Source organism: Rhyacophila brunnea, unplaced genomic scaffold (genome assembly GCF_057557595.1).
Source record: "Rhyacophila brunnea isolate RB1 unplaced genomic scaffold, BYU_Rbru_1.0 scaffold_126, whole genome shotgun sequence".
NCBI classification, from domain to species: Eukaryota; Metazoa; Arthropoda; class Insecta; order Trichoptera; family Rhyacophilidae; genus Rhyacophila; species Rhyacophila brunnea.
This window is the reverse complement of record NW_028232781.1, coordinates 320,077-338,904: the sequence shown is the minus strand read 5'-3', so window position 1 is coordinate 338,904 and position 18,828 is coordinate 320,077.

Here is an 18,828-nt window from a genome sequence, read left to right as displayed (position 1 = left end):
CATTTTGGGTCTTGCTTGCGATTTCTATGGATTCTCTAACGATATCTAGAGATTTTAAACAATCCCATTTAGGATTCATCAAAACATGAGATAAGCATTTGTTCAAACTATTTTTTTTTATAAAATCTTGCCTATAAGACCTCGGACATATATAAGAGGCTAATGATTGGTAAAAATTAAGTTTTAAAAATCCATCTCTTGTTATTTGGCAGCTTGTGCCTTCCGGATAAATGGCATTCAATACTTCTTTTTTTTTACATTGAGTTATAACTTTTTTGTTCAAGTTCGTAATTAATTCGGAACCAAATAAATTGTATGTATGATCTTTCGATTCTACGTGAAAATTTTCAGCTGCCAATGCTATCACTACATGACGATTTTTATTTTTTTTTATACTCTGTGTTATACTTAGTGCAATATCTAAATAAAAAATGCTGCTAAGGTCAAATGAAAATGCACTTCTCAATATATTTTGCAACTCTATCATACTCCTGGCTCTAATCTTGTTTTTTGAACCATACGATTCAATAAAGAAAAAAGCATCTTTTTTTGCTATGCTCGATAAATTTTTAGTATTGAAATAAAATTTCATTAGCTGCAACAATTCTGATCCGTTAAATTCAGCATTAATACTAATGCTATTTTTCATCTCACTAAGTCTTTTAATTTCTATTTTCATTTTGTCCACTATGTTTCGAGAATATTCTTGATTGTTTTTTTCGCACTTGTACTTAAATTCCATGCATTTATTAGCAAAATATGTATTTTTTGCATCTATGTCCTCTTTGTTATTACAAAGAGGAATGAAAAGCCATATTTGATATTCTGTAGATAGAATAATTAGAGACCCTATGTAAAAGTGTCCCAAGTTTACTGCATTTATGGAACCATTTTTACTAAACACATAATAGTTCTATGTCAAAATTTTTCTGCTATATAATTTTTGAGTATTAGCAAGGACATTTATACTCACAACCGGATTAGTAATTATCTTTGCAAATTGATCAATTGGAAAAGCTCCACACAGACCATCTAAATCATAACTTGTTGTGATATTCGCACTAAGTTTTTTTAATTCGACTTTTTTGTTACATGTAACTTCAGCGTTTCTAGCTGAAAACAATTCTTCGTTTTCAATTTCATTCAATATTTGATTTTTTTCGTTTTTGTTTAAATCAATCCAGATTTTTACGTCATCTGAAAACTTAACGATACCATAGAGATCTCGCAAAGTCATTTCATCATCAATACAAAAAAAATAGTGTATTATTTTTTTCAAATACAAATTTTCAAACCACTTGAATATTTCTATCGGTGTTATATTTTTAAATGTATAGGCTATCTTTTCTACACTAGAATATGTTAATCTTGGCATTTTGAGTGCAAATCCGTTTCTAAAAAATACTATTCCAATAAATTCTCTATAACTTTCATTATACATCAGGGGGTTATACTGCTCAAACGGATGTTCTAAGATTATGTTGGTTTCAAGCAGCAAGTGTGTCATCACTAAATCAACTACGGAATTGGAAAGATTTTTAAATCCAGGGAATTTATGTTGCAAAAATCCAAGCATTATATTATTCTCAGAAAAAATTTGAACGCGTAATTCTTTTATACGTTCGACAAGTCCTACAATATTTTTCTCTACTTCAATAGTTTTTAAAATAAATTCTACGTTCATTTTAGAATAATGTACGCCATTAAGTTATTTTATAGAAAAAACAAAGGGGAAAAATAGGAGAAACAATAAATAAATGACACGTTTACGTAGAAATATAAATGCTTTTTATTGATGCGATAAAAAGGAACAAATAAAAGATTCAATTTTTAGATTCTCGAATATATATTGGATGCGAATTTTTCTTGCCTGTGCATATAATAGATTGTGTAATTGAATCAAAGTACGAGTTATAAATACATATCGTCGCTTGATTTCAAACTTATCACGGTACAGATTAGTTATACGATTTGTATCTTGTATTTTTTAGACAAGAATGCGCTTTACAGATAAAAAACTGCAATTTAAAGGTAAACATTACAACATGAGCTTATTTCATAGTGGTGATTTCATATTACAATAAAAAAAGCCTTATATATAAATTTCGATGTTCTGTGTTGAAAATAAATGTTATATTAAATATTTTTTTATACTATTTTATAATCCAATACAGCATAATAACACAAAAATTATACAAATATTATTAAAAACAGTGCAAATTAAGTAACTGACCATAAAGAATCCTAGATACGCACAGACAGTTGTTAAGATCTCTTCACTTATATAATTATTTATCATTTCGGTATAATGTAACATAATAATGTTATATGTATATTCAAAAATTATAAAAACCCGATAATTCTCACATGAATTAGAATAATCGAAAAAGAAATCAATTTAACTTGCATAGACTTCTTACCAATTCTTGTTTCTCTATTTTTTTTCTTCATCAGGCATAACCTGTTTGTGTTTTTTCCTTTAATCTAGCAAAAAATAATATTTTTGTGATTCGTTAATCATGAAACATATATCTTTTATCAAAAAAGAATCATGGTGTTTTGTATTTTTTACAGCTACATATCATTATTTATTATCTGAATTAGAACAAAAAAACACATTAATTTAAGATAATATGACATTACTATAGAATCTAGTCATCATTAATTTCTATGTATTTATATACTAAATAATATTATTTCATTACGAAAAAGAGAGTTGCTTTTATTTTCACATAGTCATTGCAAGATTCTGCGCATTATAATTTGGTTCAAACAATAAATTGCATCAAAAATAGTATTTTATATCTTTCATATATCACAGTTGCATTCATTCTTATATTTTTTTATTCATCATTCAAGTACAAATTTTTTTCTTTTTCAAAATATTGCACAGTATTATCAACAGCATTTGCAATAATATTAGAATACCAAAAGCAAAAGTGTGATACTGGTCCCGTTCTCGATAATTTTGTCTGTAAATCGCACAGTAAATTTCTATTCTTCTGTTATCGGGTGATACAAATCCCAGTATTCTTTTTATCTTATCATGTTTCTATAATTTCAATCATATATTATTATTTTTATATTATTTTGTTTCATACATCTAATTTCTATTGATTAAATAAGTTCGTCGGTATTTTGTAGGGTTATAGATTTTTAAGGCATGAAATGTCATTCTACATATCTTCCTCGATAATTTTTTTAGTATCAAAAACTCAACAATTATGTATTCCGTATTCTAGAATCCATTCTAAAAATAAAAATCTTCAACATATTTTTTTCTCCTTTACCTCTATAATGTGTGTTGTCTTTATTTAGGAGGACAACAAATAAAACTTCACATTCATATTCATAGAAATCGCCTTAGCAAGAATTCTTTAACTACTACTACTTTCGATTAATGACGGCAGATCATTATTTATGTTGTAGTTAACTACCATGTGTTATCATAGATCACATTCTTGTTATATTAATTTCATTTATATCATATCTTAAAATCCTCAATTTCTAATAAATCGAATACTGAACTTCTTGCATTAACCTTCAAGTAACTTAAGGGAAACATTAATTAATAAATATTACATTCGATATGGTTTAAATTTATGACGTAATTTTATAAGATTTTGTTAAATATATGTAATTATATATCCTATATTCACATATATCCATTTTTTTTACACGTTTTTATCTAATAGAAGCCACATTTTCATTTTTTTAGTTGACTACTTACATAAAATTCCAATTGATTTCTACAATTATAAATTATTACTGCGTCATTCTTAGATTCTTTTAGATCGAGAGGGCTGCCATAATATCTTTCATTATAGTAAATGTCAATGAAGGGTGCAATATTTTTTGCTTTTAATCATTCGAGCATGAATTATAAATATTTTGTACATTTCGAACATTAAATCGTAGCTATATCCTATTTAAAAGCACAAGATATCAAATGAAAATACTAGTTATAAAAATACTATAGTTTTTTAAGAAAAACTGATTCCTTTATTTGTCTAGAATTGTTACAATTGAACTTATTATCATTATCTTTTTTGCTTCTATCATACTGTGCACTGAAAAAGAAAAAAAGATAATCTTAAGTTATTTATATAGTTGCAAACATATGATGTTCTGGTATTTTTAACGGATGATATAAAGCATACTATATTTTTAAACGGTTCATTATGCATCATTGAATCAGCTTTGTCACTTTTATATGAATTTTTGCCATATAAAACATTATTAACAATTTAAAATTGTCATAAATTGTTATAAGCCAACATTAAATATATCTTTAAAGATCTTACGCTTGTTTGCTGTAATAAATGTATCTATCTTATATAACAAGAACATAATGGTTTTTCGTACATGAATATACTATTAATAAGAGTTATACTCTATATTGATAAGGAACAAACAATTTACTACATTTAGCTATTCTTTTAAACATCACAAAATATCTTTTTTTTAAAGATTAACCACCGTTTAATCATTTCTTACTCGCAAAAAATAAAGAAAAAACACTTAAATGTTCAAAATTGCATCTTTTTTAACAACCCCATTAAGAACTCTATATAAATACACTAGTGCAAATAAAAGAACTTTTTTTAAATTATATTCATGATTTAGCAATATTAACATATCTGAATAACTCTAGAGCATTTTTTTCATTCCTTTATAATTTTAATTCGGTTAAAATCATCAACCAGCTCATATATTTATGACATTTTGTAGATCTATAAACTACAATCTTTTCAACAGTACATATAGAAATTTCTTCTTGTTAAAATTAGCTGAATATTTGTATTATTAGACTTACAAATTTATATTTATAAAAACTCACGTCTAGTATATCTTTTTATATAAAAAATCCCAGGAGTATACGTTATACGTATATTCTGTTTTTTTATACGATTAGAAACTACTTCTCTACAATGATACGCAAGTTGGCAAGTGTTTTTCTTTTTTTTCTAGAAGATCATCTGTTCACCTATTCTGGATAATTTGAAAAGATAAAAATTCAATCGTTTGTTCTTAGTAAACACGAAACACGTAAATTGCTATTTTCTGTATATTTCTGCGATCAAATTGTTTGGCTGTTTTTAAATATATGGGATTTACAGTATAAAGCAACATATATTTATAAAGCATGTGCAATATAAAACCTTAAGCATGTATCCTCGCATCTTTAGTATATTATGGTAAAGAAAATCATATTCACACAAATTTCTGTTCTCATCTAATAGCCCGTCCACATTTTTTGACATAAAAATGCAAAAAATCATTCGAATATTCTGATTTCAAATAACTTTAATATTCATTTTACGTATCAGATTATACAACACGCCCAATTTCTCACCTTTGACTCCTTTTATTATTTTTTTATTTTAAGCCTCTGATATTAACATTTATGAAAAATATGGTAAATATTAAATTTAGATCATTGAATATCATTATTTAGTTGAAGAAACAAATCATTTTTTCTTTCTTTTTGTATCGTCAAAGACAAAACCAGTAAAATTCGATATAGATTTTCTTCGCTGTAATTATGAATCAGTTACATTTTACTTTTCCATTTGAATCTATTTAAAATTGATATAAAAAAAATACAAAATATATGCATATCGCAAGTAAATTTACTTTTATATGTTAGGAACCGTCATGAATCTGCATTCTTATATTACTCTGCATCGATTCATATTATTTTCCATATAAATTGACATATATACAAGCATATTACACATACAATTCTTTTATCTATATTGTTCTTTGAGATGACAATACCATATGTATAGTTTTTCTTCTTGTGTTCAGTTTGCTTTTTTTTATAAGCTGAAAAAAATATTTATTTCACCTATATTTCTTTTTTTCATAGCAGTAGCGTATTCTGCATGCTATTTATATACGATCTTTGTAACCATTTTCATAGCTGTCTTTCTTTTTTTCGTCTTTCAATTCGTTCATGCCTTTGCAGCATAAAATTTTATAAAAACTTATACCCCGTAAACTAGTTCAGTTATATCACCCTACTTAAAGATATTGCATTTTTTTATTGGCCTATAATTGCACAGTTAAGTCTCTTAAATCGATCTTTTTTCATATGCATTATTACACAAAGGCAATCTAACATCATTAAACTATAGTTTCAAATTCAAAGCCAATTTTATCATATATTTCATCACATTCGCAATTTTTTTCATCTTTAAGCTAGTTTATATGTATATTTTAATTGTAACACTTGCAATGCAGTTTCGGATGGCAATTAGCGCATAGGCTTAAAACTTTTTTATACTCTCTTTTTAGTTAACCACATGGACTAAATTATTTTTTTTTATTAAAAAACTACATTTACTGACCTTTATTATCTAGTATAAATGTTTTATATTTTTATATTCTATATGAATTTCTAAAAACTAGAGATATTTTTTTGTCTAGAGTCATCTGTTTTTCCATCTGATATACTTTGTTCTCAAAATTAATTTTTATCACAATCATTACCGCTTCTAACATTTTTCAATGTAAAATACACATTGTTCCTCTTATATTAGCAACAGACAAAATATCCTTTCTTTCTATATATTCGCTTTATTGTATCTTTTTAATTATCCTAGCAAATTTTAACATAGATGTCAGCCTCATATAATCTATTTTAAATGGAGTCTTAATCTAATCTGTTATACATCCGATTTGTTGCCATATTTCTTAAACCATACGTTTCATATTTATCGGCATCTTTCGTGGGTACTATAATACATACTTTTTGTTGGTTTGGTTGGACAATTTTTTTTATTACAAAGCACTCTATCTCAGTGTCTACTATTTATTTAAAGCGTCATTAGATTATAATAAATATTTAGAACCCCGGGATTGAATACTTCAGAAATCATGGAAAATTAACAAATCATTTATTTGAAGACTATTGAAAAACATTTGTATGAAGACGGATGATGTATTTTTATATTTAAAAAAAATTATCTACTGTATAAATTCCAAATTTTTGTCACTATAAGCATCATAATAAAAAAATGAAATCTAAAAGAAAGGCTCTAAATATTTTATTGTGCATATGCTACACATCAATGTTAATATCGCTTATAATACTGGGTTATAAAAACTATGACATAGATCTAATTGAGCGTTAAAGAAATAAGCATGCACGGATTTTTATAATATATAGAAAAGAAATTGTAAATATCTCTCTACATAGGATTTATACTTTAAATATATTGGTGCGAAAGGTGCATGAAATTAATGAAGAACTCTAAGACTATTTTGCTTTCATGCTGCATTACGATATATAGACCATATGAAAAATAGAATATCTTATAGGCATTCTAACAAAATAAAATCAAAAAATTTTATACTTCTTTTTGAAAAATACATAACTAATTCATTACATCTGATGAATCTTATATGCGTTTATGTATTTACAGCTTTTACTTTTTTTTGATACGATATATTAAACATCATTCATTTTATTATTATTTTTTTTATTTTAAATTAAATTAAATAAAAATGCTAAAGATCTCGTAATATTTGAAATGGTGAATTTGATTGCAGTTTTATTTTTTAACAACTGCATGAAAATTTTAAAAGATGTAAAACAGACAATACTGTGATATAAAGTTTCATAAAAGAGAATTGCTGCTTCTTATCTTTCTAATTTTATCAAAATTTATGTTGTATAGATAAAAATTACTGGATGAAATATAAAGCCTTGTATCATATAATCCAGATCAATTGTATATCTGAGTTATTTAAAAAAAGTGCATTTAAAATTTGTTGATATCTTATTTTTAATTTCTAACTTAAGGTGTAAGACAGGGATCTTATAGTCTTTTTTTTATAAATTCGAAATATTTTTAATATCGATTCTTATTACATTACATAGACAACATTGATGATTTTAGCAATATTAAATGTATCAGATAGACAATAAGAGTTATCCAAAAAAGTTATGGGCTTTATAAAACTATAATATTTATTTTTTTATATATTTTTTTACATTTTATTAAGATAATTTGCTATTTTTTACGATAGAGAAAAAAACAAAAATAATTATTTTCCCTGTAATTATCTTATATTTTACGCGTAAATATAAATATCTCACAGAATATCCAAAGATAAATCAATAAATTACAAAATCTTTTAAAATAAAATCACGGAATAAATTTATTCAATCGATAAGTGTACAAAAATTTTAAATTTAACACTTTAACTACTAATTATAAGAGGTTTTCATTTATTTATTTGCATATATTATTTTTTTATAATAGCTAACAATTATAAAAACATATTAAACACGGAATGGCATGACAATTTATTATAAAAATTATCTTTAAAAATTACATTTTATTTTTTAAATATACAGGATAACGATAATATGATTCAATCGACTTTTTTTTAATTCTAAAATCAAATCTTCAATAAAATAATTTATGAGCGATAATTTTTTTATATGTAAAATCAACATCTGTATTTGTAAATATATAAAATTCTCAAACTTATATATTGTTTGCCCTCAATAGCACAATAAATTATACCTACAATAGTACATATCAGTATACAGCGACATCTTTGATTTTTTCTCAGAACATAATTACTTTGTAAAAAAATATTTTTTGACTTTATTAGCTATTTGCAATAAGATTAGGGTTTTCTAGATCATAAATAAGATTTTAGCATTTGTTATATTTAAATTTAAATTTTATTTATAGAACCTAATATATTTGTTTTTGAAAATTTATATATCATTTTAAAATAAAATATTGTTTTTTATTAGTTCGATTTTATTTTAGCAATAAATATGCTCATTTCATTTTACTTATTGCAATTTAATTACATTTTATGGGATTTCTAATACAAGCTCATTATAATATAAAAAATAAAAAAAGATTATTTCAGCTTTTTTGTTGCTCAAAATATCTAGAATTTTAATATCTGCAAATTTTATTACTTAAAAAACCGCTTCTTTTATTTATTTTGATGGTTATTATATAGCGTTTTCTGCTGAAATTTGTGCCATCATTGTATTACCTTTAATTTTGCACATTTTTTGTGAAGCAAAATATATTCTCTTTGGATTTTTATATCTACAAAATAAGTATTGTTTTATAAAAATATTACAAAACCGATTATATATTGTCCAGAATAGACTTTTTATGAATACAGTGGCTGCTCTCTAAAATGATGTTAAAATAAGATTATATGGATTTTTATTTGATAATTACATACCATTATATTTTTTCTTCCGATATCTCAATCTTATCTTCTAATGATGTTTTAAAATCATGACGTTTTTTTTATTTTATATCACAATTTAAAACCCAATTATCTGTAGTATATTTTTATACAATATATTTTACGTATTTATACATCATTTAATTTTTCTTTGATTCCAAATATATCGAATTTTCCACATCTGTAAAATCTATCCTTGCGTTTATAATCTTAAAGAATTTCGTTTACATGATTTAGGGTCTACATTTATCACATTTTTCTCTTCCTGTCAATATATTTTTGAACAACGAATACTTTCCTTTCTGTTTAAATTCAATAAAAACCATAATATTTTCCTTTTGTACTAGTCCCTGTCTTATTATTTGTAATTAAGCGGGAAACAATTATATGAGTCAACTGTGAACAAACTATTAGTTTTTAATTTTCTGTAAAAAAATTTTATTTAAATCTTAGAATGAATATGGCTGTATTTTATTTATGAATTCGGAATTATGATTGATTATACACTTTTAAGAACATATATAATTGGTGAATATGAGAGCGAATAAAAGTTGAAATCCAATTGATGTCTATAAAAGACACTTAAATGTTATGGAAAAGATGCAAGGAGAAAAGAATGAATCTTCAGAATCTGTTAAAGCGAAAAAACATAATAAATCCGATAATGAGAAATCATCAACTGTGACCGAAAGTCCAAAAACAGACGACTCTTTTATAAGTGATGATTCTGGAGTAGATGGATCAGAACTTAAAACCAAAGCTTCGGACTCAGCTACTGAGACAGAGACCATTACAACCCAAAAAACTGGTTTAATGTATTTTTTGGATAAGACCACGAAAAAATATAAAGGATTGCCCAAAAAAATATGGTTAAAGTATAGTTTTAACATTGAACCGGAATTCGAAGAAAAAATTTTTGATAAGGCTGAAAACATACTTATTGCAGAATCCCCGACTGAGGCAATGCCTATTAAAACTGAACTGCCTTGTGAAAAAGAAAATCCTATTGAGGACGATCTTGAAGCAATGATAAATGAATTTTTAATATCCTATTCAGAAACTTTAGAAAAAAGCAAACAAGCTTTCGAAAAATTGACAGATTCAAAAAGTGAAATTAAAAATTCACAAGAAGTTCACGAATATGAAGTATTGGAAAAAAATTGCAAAAATCTTATTATTAAGAGAAAAAAATATATGATAGTGGCTGAAAAACTAAAAGATTTACTAAATAGGCAGAAATATATATATCTGATTCTGCTTAATAGGAATAAAGGTAAGCCGTTTAACCCATATACAACGAGAGGTCAGTATTTTAAAAAAGGAATTAGTCAAAATATGCCAGAATCTAAACCATCAGTTAATTTTTTTGTCGAATTTTATGGAAAGATACTTCGTAAAAAATATGCTGAAATTTTCAAATTTGAAGGAGAGTTCATGATGCAGTTTAAATTTAAATACGATCATTAAATGTCTTATAAAAAAATTAATTTGTATTCATGTATAAATATCAGCTAAACATATAATTAAGCGAATTTAGCTGATATCTCTTTTACATTTATATAATTTAAATAGCTGCTATCTTAACCTTTTAATCATTAAATTTGTAAACTTGTAATTTATATAAAAAAGATAGTTTTCTTTACCGTTATATTATAAGATTAAAAATTTACCAATGTCTTAAGTCGCGTTTATTTTAGATTGTAGAGCCAAGTATAAATCTTCATAATAAATGTATTATATCAATCATATAATATATTAACCCATTTTTTTTATTATAGAATATATTATATTTAATTTTCCAAAAAAATATTCCTAAACATTATGATGACTTCTATTTAAAATTTAATTGCCAGAAAATTTTTAGAATTTGTTTATGACATAAATCTTATCATAGAAAGTTTTCATAGAATAGAAGTATCAATGATTATACAATTACATACAAATATCTTCGAATCAACAGAGAATTTAATTTTGGTTTCGAAATATTTGTATACTCGCTGCTTTTTACTCAGAGGTCTTTTCTATGTATAACATTTATTTTTTAGCTATATTAACTCCTTTAAATAGTTATAATCTTTTATTATGAAGAACCAAAAAAAATGGTTCTTCACACTTTAGAATGATAGACATTGTAAATTATTATCTTTGTCTTGATGTATTTTTTGACTGAACATTTTTAATACTTAAAATCAAAACCCTTTTTCATTTTCGCTCCCTTTTATACAATTGGTGCGATAATATTCTACAGCCAGGAATTTATTTCTTGATATGTAATAAACCTTTTATATATATATTCAGCTTATAGATCGCCTCTCTGATCAAACATTATATCCCAAAATTTGTGTTTGGCATTTTTTCTTTTATGTTACTAAGTTAATATAACCAATGTTCATCTTATATCAGTGATTTATAATTGCTTTCAATATAAAAGACCCTACAATCATAAAAATATAGAACAAAGATTCGCATTTTAAAGTGCATATTTATTCACCAAAATCATACCTTATTAGGCATATTATGCTAATCCAGATATCCTCCTATCCATCGTATACAATTGATGACTAAATAAATCATATCATGATGTATTATATCTTTTTTTTTGACATTGTATACCTTTAGGATACAAATCTCAAGCTTGTCATATTTTTTTAGATGTTTCGAATGTCCAGTATCTTACACAAAATATCTCTTAATTCAATCTATTCCATATTTAAATAGAAAAATAAATCTTATAATTCTTTGCAATTCAATGTATCCTATTTATTTTATAAATTGTAATTATTATATTGCACACAAAAAATGGAATACAGCGAATAAGAAAATAAAACATCTGTATATTTATAATGATAGAGGGCTTTCAAATTCTTCGCAATAATCTGATACCTATAAAAAAGATTATAATTTTCTCTTGAGATGCAAATTTATTATATTAAAAGAGCTAAATTTTTTTGGATGTATTTATGCTAAATATCCCTTACATTTATATGTATAATTTTTTCTATATTTAACAATATAATTAATTTACCTTCTACACAACCTATCATTTAAAATATGCTTTGAATGTTTGATTATATATAATTTATATTTTCCTGCTGCAAACTTCCCGTGATAATTTCTATTATAAAAATATTAGCATCACCATTAAGCACCTTTAAGTGCTTATATAATATGTTATATTATTTTTGTATTATCCTGCCTTGAATAGCATATAATTCACGGATTAACAATAATTTGGACTTAGTTTCGTTCTTGTCTCCGTTTAATAGTATATATGAAATTATTCAAACCAAGGTTTAAAATCAACAGTATGTTATGATCAAAAATCAGTATATAACAGTAATCATAGTAACTTGTTTAGTATATCATCTGTATCACATAAGTTTCTGGCAAAAAAACATGCTGTAGTCTACTATCGAATCTAAATGACGCCTGAACTAATAAGTCTTGACTGTAGAAGTTTTTATTACGAATATTGTAAAGATGGTGGAATTATAAGAAGATTTGTAAATTATCTACTATAGAGCAATTTTGAAGTTTTGAGCGTGTAAAAATGAAAAGCAAAATAAAATTAGCCCATCAATATTTGTTTGTTGAATTTATAGATTTTCGTTGCATATAAATTATTTTAAATTCCTTTTTTACTAATTTTTCTATCCCTCATAAAAAAAAAGAATCTTCAGAAAGATGATACAGAAAAAACAAGAAAAGACACAGAATGACGTCCCCTAGTCATAGATGAATAGAAGATGATTTCTTATCGATATATCATGAAAACATATCTAGAATGGACCAAAAAGATGAGAAGATAAGTAGAATGCTTGTTTAAGTGAAATGACCGTGTATTCCTAATCAAAATAAACTGCAACTAGATCCCCATATACATAAAATAATAAGCTATGTATGTGCTTGAGTACATAAAAAGAACTTAGAAACAACCTTAAATGTGAATTCAGAAAAATATAGGGAAAAAAAAGCTGTTTAGAATATTTAATTGTATATAATGAAGATAGAGTAGATCTATATAGCAAGATAGATCCGTGCCCCACCGATGAATTTTTGAGAAGGTTTAATTTTGATTTTGTGACGCATTTTTTGTTCTGCTGTACTTATTATATAGTTTATGTTGACTTTTGTTTTGACATTATGTGAAGTTGTATTCTAGACTATTTTGTTTATAAAGGTTCATTTCTTGGTTTCTATGTTGGTGCATATGCATATGCATTGTTTTCTTGATTTGTTTAGCATGTGTTTTTTTTAATGAGTATCTAGTCAAATGTCCAGAAGCTGTGGTTTAAGTGTCGTATAAAAACTGTGTTGGATTTTCAGTTTTCTGTAGTGGTTTTTACGTGTTTAGTGCTTTGATTGTGGTATGTATTTTGATATGACTAGAAGTAAGGTCGTGTTGATGAAATCAGAGTTAATGAGCGTCTGTTCGATTGGAAAGTACATTTTTGTCTGTGTTGATAATCTATCGTTTTTATGTGAACGTATGTGCTAGATTTTATTTCTAAAATGTATTTTTATTCTATGAATGTGTTTGCATTTGCTCATAACTAGATGTCTGGGAGGCGTGGCGTATGTGATGTTTATTTCCGAGTGTTATTTTTACGCTTTAGATTTATGATAATTCGTTGCAAAATATTCTCTGCATATGACCTATATGTGATGTCAAGATGTTCTGATGCATGGTATATGTTGTGTTTTGTATAGATTTGGTGTATTATAGTCTGATTTTTGTATGTTGCTAGATTTTCTATGTGTGTGTTTCTAAGTTTTGTCTACTGTGTAAAATATATGGAATATTTTCTTCTAGCCTGCGTTGTTTAAAAGAGTCGTGTGGTTGTGCAGAAGCCTTATACACCGTTCTTTTTTATGATCACATGTGTTGTTTTATGTCTTTGTCTGTTCAAAAGTTTCTTTCAGGCTTTTTAGTGATTTTTTACTATATATCCTGTTGTAAATTGTATAAATATATTGTATTACAGTTTTCTTGTCGTTAATTTTTATGATATTATGCTAAGCTCCGGATTAGGTGTTTATTTTTGCCATCGACTTTTATTTAATCTGTTTTTTATATACTAATTCGTTGGATGAATTTTCTATTCGCGTTTCTGGATATGTGTGGTGTATATGATGTATGCGCAGTTTGATTGTCTGATAGACATAATTATCTATTTTTAAAATTTGTGCTTTTTTGTGATGTATGCTTTTTGTTCAAAATAAATTGACGGCAAAAAATGAACTGTACGCAGGTGAACATGGTGTTATTATGTTGCCAAATTAAGTTATTTATTGCGTTAATTTTCTGCTGTACTTTTAGACTGTACTCCTTTCATTTATAAAATTATGTAATTCAACATGACTGCTTTCTTTTGAAATGTGCTATTTTTCTTTATAAATCGATTTTTCTGAATTTTCTTGTCAAACGTTTAGTTGTATTTGATAGCAAAGCTGAGAAGAATTATGTCACATTCTAAGATTGGTATCCTCTGCAAAGAAGAAAAAATAAATATATAGAATAAATATTTTGGGTTTTATTTCCCCCCAGCCTTTGACGTTAAGAATACCAAGGAAAATAGGTGGCAAACATTTACTTTTAAAAAATAATAGGTTGCTGTCAAGGACTTTAGCATATAAAAGTAATTTCTTAGGATATAATAAGATGCAGAACTAATTTACGATATTATGAATTCATTTCTTTTTTTTCGAATAAGTTTGCGATATTTTAGAAAAAAATAGATTAAGGCAATTTTTTTTTCTCTGCTATATAAAATTTTTATGTGTATGGTTTTTTTTGGGTTTTTGCAATGAGAAGCGTAGCAAGTTCGTGCAAGATTAAAAATTATATCCGAATAGCGATTTATATGATTTATTTTATAAAAAAAAATCCATTTGCCACTCTAAAAACCACTAAACCTCTAAATTTGTCTATAACATACGTTTCTTGTTTTTTTAACATTTTATTTTTATGAATTGAACGATATCAATTGTCTGAAATTCGAATGCATTGTCTATGTTTTCTTGTTGTTGCTGATATTGTGTTTCATGTTTTAGCGGTTTTCAAAAATTTATAGAGCTAGTGCTAACATATTATAACAAAAGATTTCTTATAAGTAACTTTTTATAATGTAGTTTTCCTAAAACCATATTATTTGTGTTGGTGCTTATAACGAGTACGATTATTCTATCAGTAAATGTAAAACTTATAATTTAAATTTTTTTAATTGCACTTAGTTAGATATATATTTTTTAGCTTTTTTGAAAAGTACTAGCTCGTTTCTAACAGTCTTGATGCTGTCGATGTAATTTTTTTTTAAGTAGTTCGTTTATGTATTATATTAACTAATGCTTTAAATCTTTGAAATATAGCCTATATTAGATAATATTACCTAAGAAAGGTTTTTACTGAATTTATTATGTGCTAGTATTTTTAAAAATTTATGAAAGCAGTTTATGTTGCTTTAACTTTTTTAAACATATTTTTAAAATCAAATGCGATCTCTATAAATAAAATTTATAAAAAATTTCTCTTTACGGTGCTCACTTAAAGTGTCTTAATTCCAAAAGAAATATATATGCGTTTTTTATAACCTCACAATATAGATAGTAAAACTAATCGATTATTATAATACCCAATTATTCCAGTTATTTTTGCAAGTCTTTTTAAAAATATCTATTTTTAGTTGATGATACTTTCCCTCTAATTTAAAGGCATATCAGTTAACTGTGTATATGAAAAACCACTTTTAAACATTCTATTTGATGTATCTTAGAAATATATTTTTTCGCAAATATTAGCTAAAATAATCAACACTTAAAATGTAATAAATATTTTTTAAAAAAACATCTTTTTAAATAGTCTCTAAACTGTTTTAGAATATATTAATCCTATTAAGCACATTTATAACTATAACCATCACCAAAATCTTTTACGGCATTAATCAAAAAAATAACAGCTCATATATAGCTCTAAGTCTTATTCTTGATTACAAAGTTACACGATAATTTTTAAAAATAGATAAACTGCCAGTTTTAACACATTGGAATGTAAATATAAATTTATTATTTAATGTGCAATACAAAATAAATAGCGATTTTACAGGTAAATATGTCTTTTAAGGTGAACATTCATATGTATAATTTTTTAATCCATTTATAAAACAGTTAATAATAATATAATAAATCTTTAATAGTTTTGTTTAAACCAAGATCGTATATTTTAGCCTGTTTTATTTTTAATTTATTATATAGAAGCCTACTTTTAAAATCTATTGAAATAAAATTTTTATGTACAAAGAGATTTTTTTTATGCTGTTTGTATTTATATGAATATATATAGATGCTAAAAAGTTCGTGATTCATATATAAAAATTATTTTATATTATGCCAGGTAAATGTAAAATTTAATTTTTATTTTACATTATTAATTCTCTATTCAAAATCTGCGCTTTGAAATATAAGTTTCATGTCATAGTTAATGACAATAATGTTCCAATAATATAGATTACTTTGCTAATTGTAAATATGTAATCAATTTTATCATTTACTAGTATAATATTTATGATCATGATCTTTAAAAGTATGAAAAATCTTTTTTTAATCCAGATTTATACAATTAAAATTAAGTTTTGTTTTGTTTATATGTCATCTGTAGATTTTAAACGTGATAAAATAACTTTTAATTCATCCTTGAGGTAAAAATCAAAAAAATCTTAGATAAGGTAAGGACATAATAAAATTCACATACAACATAAAAATATAGCTGTAATGGTATAAAATATTTTTAAAACTATCTAAATTGTGTTATTATAATTTTTGAAGAATAAAAAAATAAAAAAAGATCATTTAGAATATTTATTTGGAAAAAAAGATAAGACGGAAAAATCCTAATTCGATATAGTTGCATTATGGCATTTGTTGTATTTATATGTGTCGAAATCCGTAGACTCAATATTTTGGTTCTAATTTTTATTACCTTCCATTTACCAACGCAAAGTGCTCTTACTTTTTAATTCACCATAAACAAGATGGATTGGAATAATACGATGGCCATTATCTACCAGATGCATTATCACGTTATGATTTTAGATGAAATAACACGTTAAACTTCAGAATCACCATTCCTATTCAATTCTTGAATATTTATGTTTTAAATTTTGTATTTAAAATTATTATAGTGTTTTTTTATATTTTTATCAACATATAATGGCTATATTTATATTGAAATGGCTGCCTTGTTAGATAAAATTACAGAATAATTTTATGAACAAATATAATGTTTTTTTATGGATGATAATGCATTTATAAAATACTAAAAAGGTTTTATTTTAATATTTCTGGCTTCTATAAAAACGTGTCTATTCATATTTTACAATTCAAATTATGCTATCTACTATAAATCTTAAAGTTTTTTTTTTATATACAAATATTTTTTTGATATTGGGTTATAGTGTATTCATAAATAAATTGTTTTAGAAAATAGAAAATAAAAATGCCTTGGCTGTGTATTTTTCTTATTTTTTTCTGCTGAAAAATAAAATTCTTACACTTTTATATCTATTCACAATTTTTATGAAGATTATATCAAGCAATTTTATAATAATAGGATTCAACTAGCAAACTAGGTAAAATACATTTATTCTATAGATAAGCAAAAAATAAAGGTAAAATTTAAATAAAGATATTTAGTATGGATATCTTATTTTCATAGCTATTTTATATTTTATATATGTCAAGAGATTTAGATATTTTGTGCATATATCCATTGTTTTTTTAATATATGAAAAGGTTATAGATTAAACCACCAATGTAGTTAAGGATTAAAAAAAATATAATTAGCAAAAAAATAGAAGAAACTGTCTATTTCAAGATAAAACTACGCAATAAACGATAAAAACATATGTAATTGTGCAATAAATTAATAAAAAAAGATTTAATAGATTTAATCAAGATATATGGCTACCATAACTTAGATTTTTGGAATTTTTAGCAAGCGGTAGATATATTCAAGAAATATAGCAGCTGAATGGCTACATTAAACGTTATTGCGATATTTTGGCATATCACATTTATCTACGACCATGCCAGTATTTTTGTTTGAGATTTTATTCTCAAATATATAGTATTATATATATCTTATATTTTATTTTTTAAGAGAATTCTAATCATGGGCAACATAAATATCGTATTATATAAAATCAAGATCTTGTTGCCTTCTCAATATAATAAACCCAAAAAATATATATATGCGGACATTCAAAGGCATTTAAATATGTTCTAATATGACATATCGACAATAATCGTCTGATTTATATTGAAAACATACTTAGTGGTAATAAACCTTTATAATTCAATGTGAGAGCAATATTCGCAACTAATAAAAAGGGTTCAGGTAATTATAAGGTGAAATCAAACTAAGTGATGTCTTTGGTCTATTTAAGCTATTCAATTTTCGTAACAATTCAAAAAGATGATAAAATTTAATCTTTGTAAACCATCAATAATGTTTATATTATCAAAAACTGACATTGATCTGTATAAAATATCTACACAAATGATGTAAAAATATATCTTTGAACCCTAAAATATTTT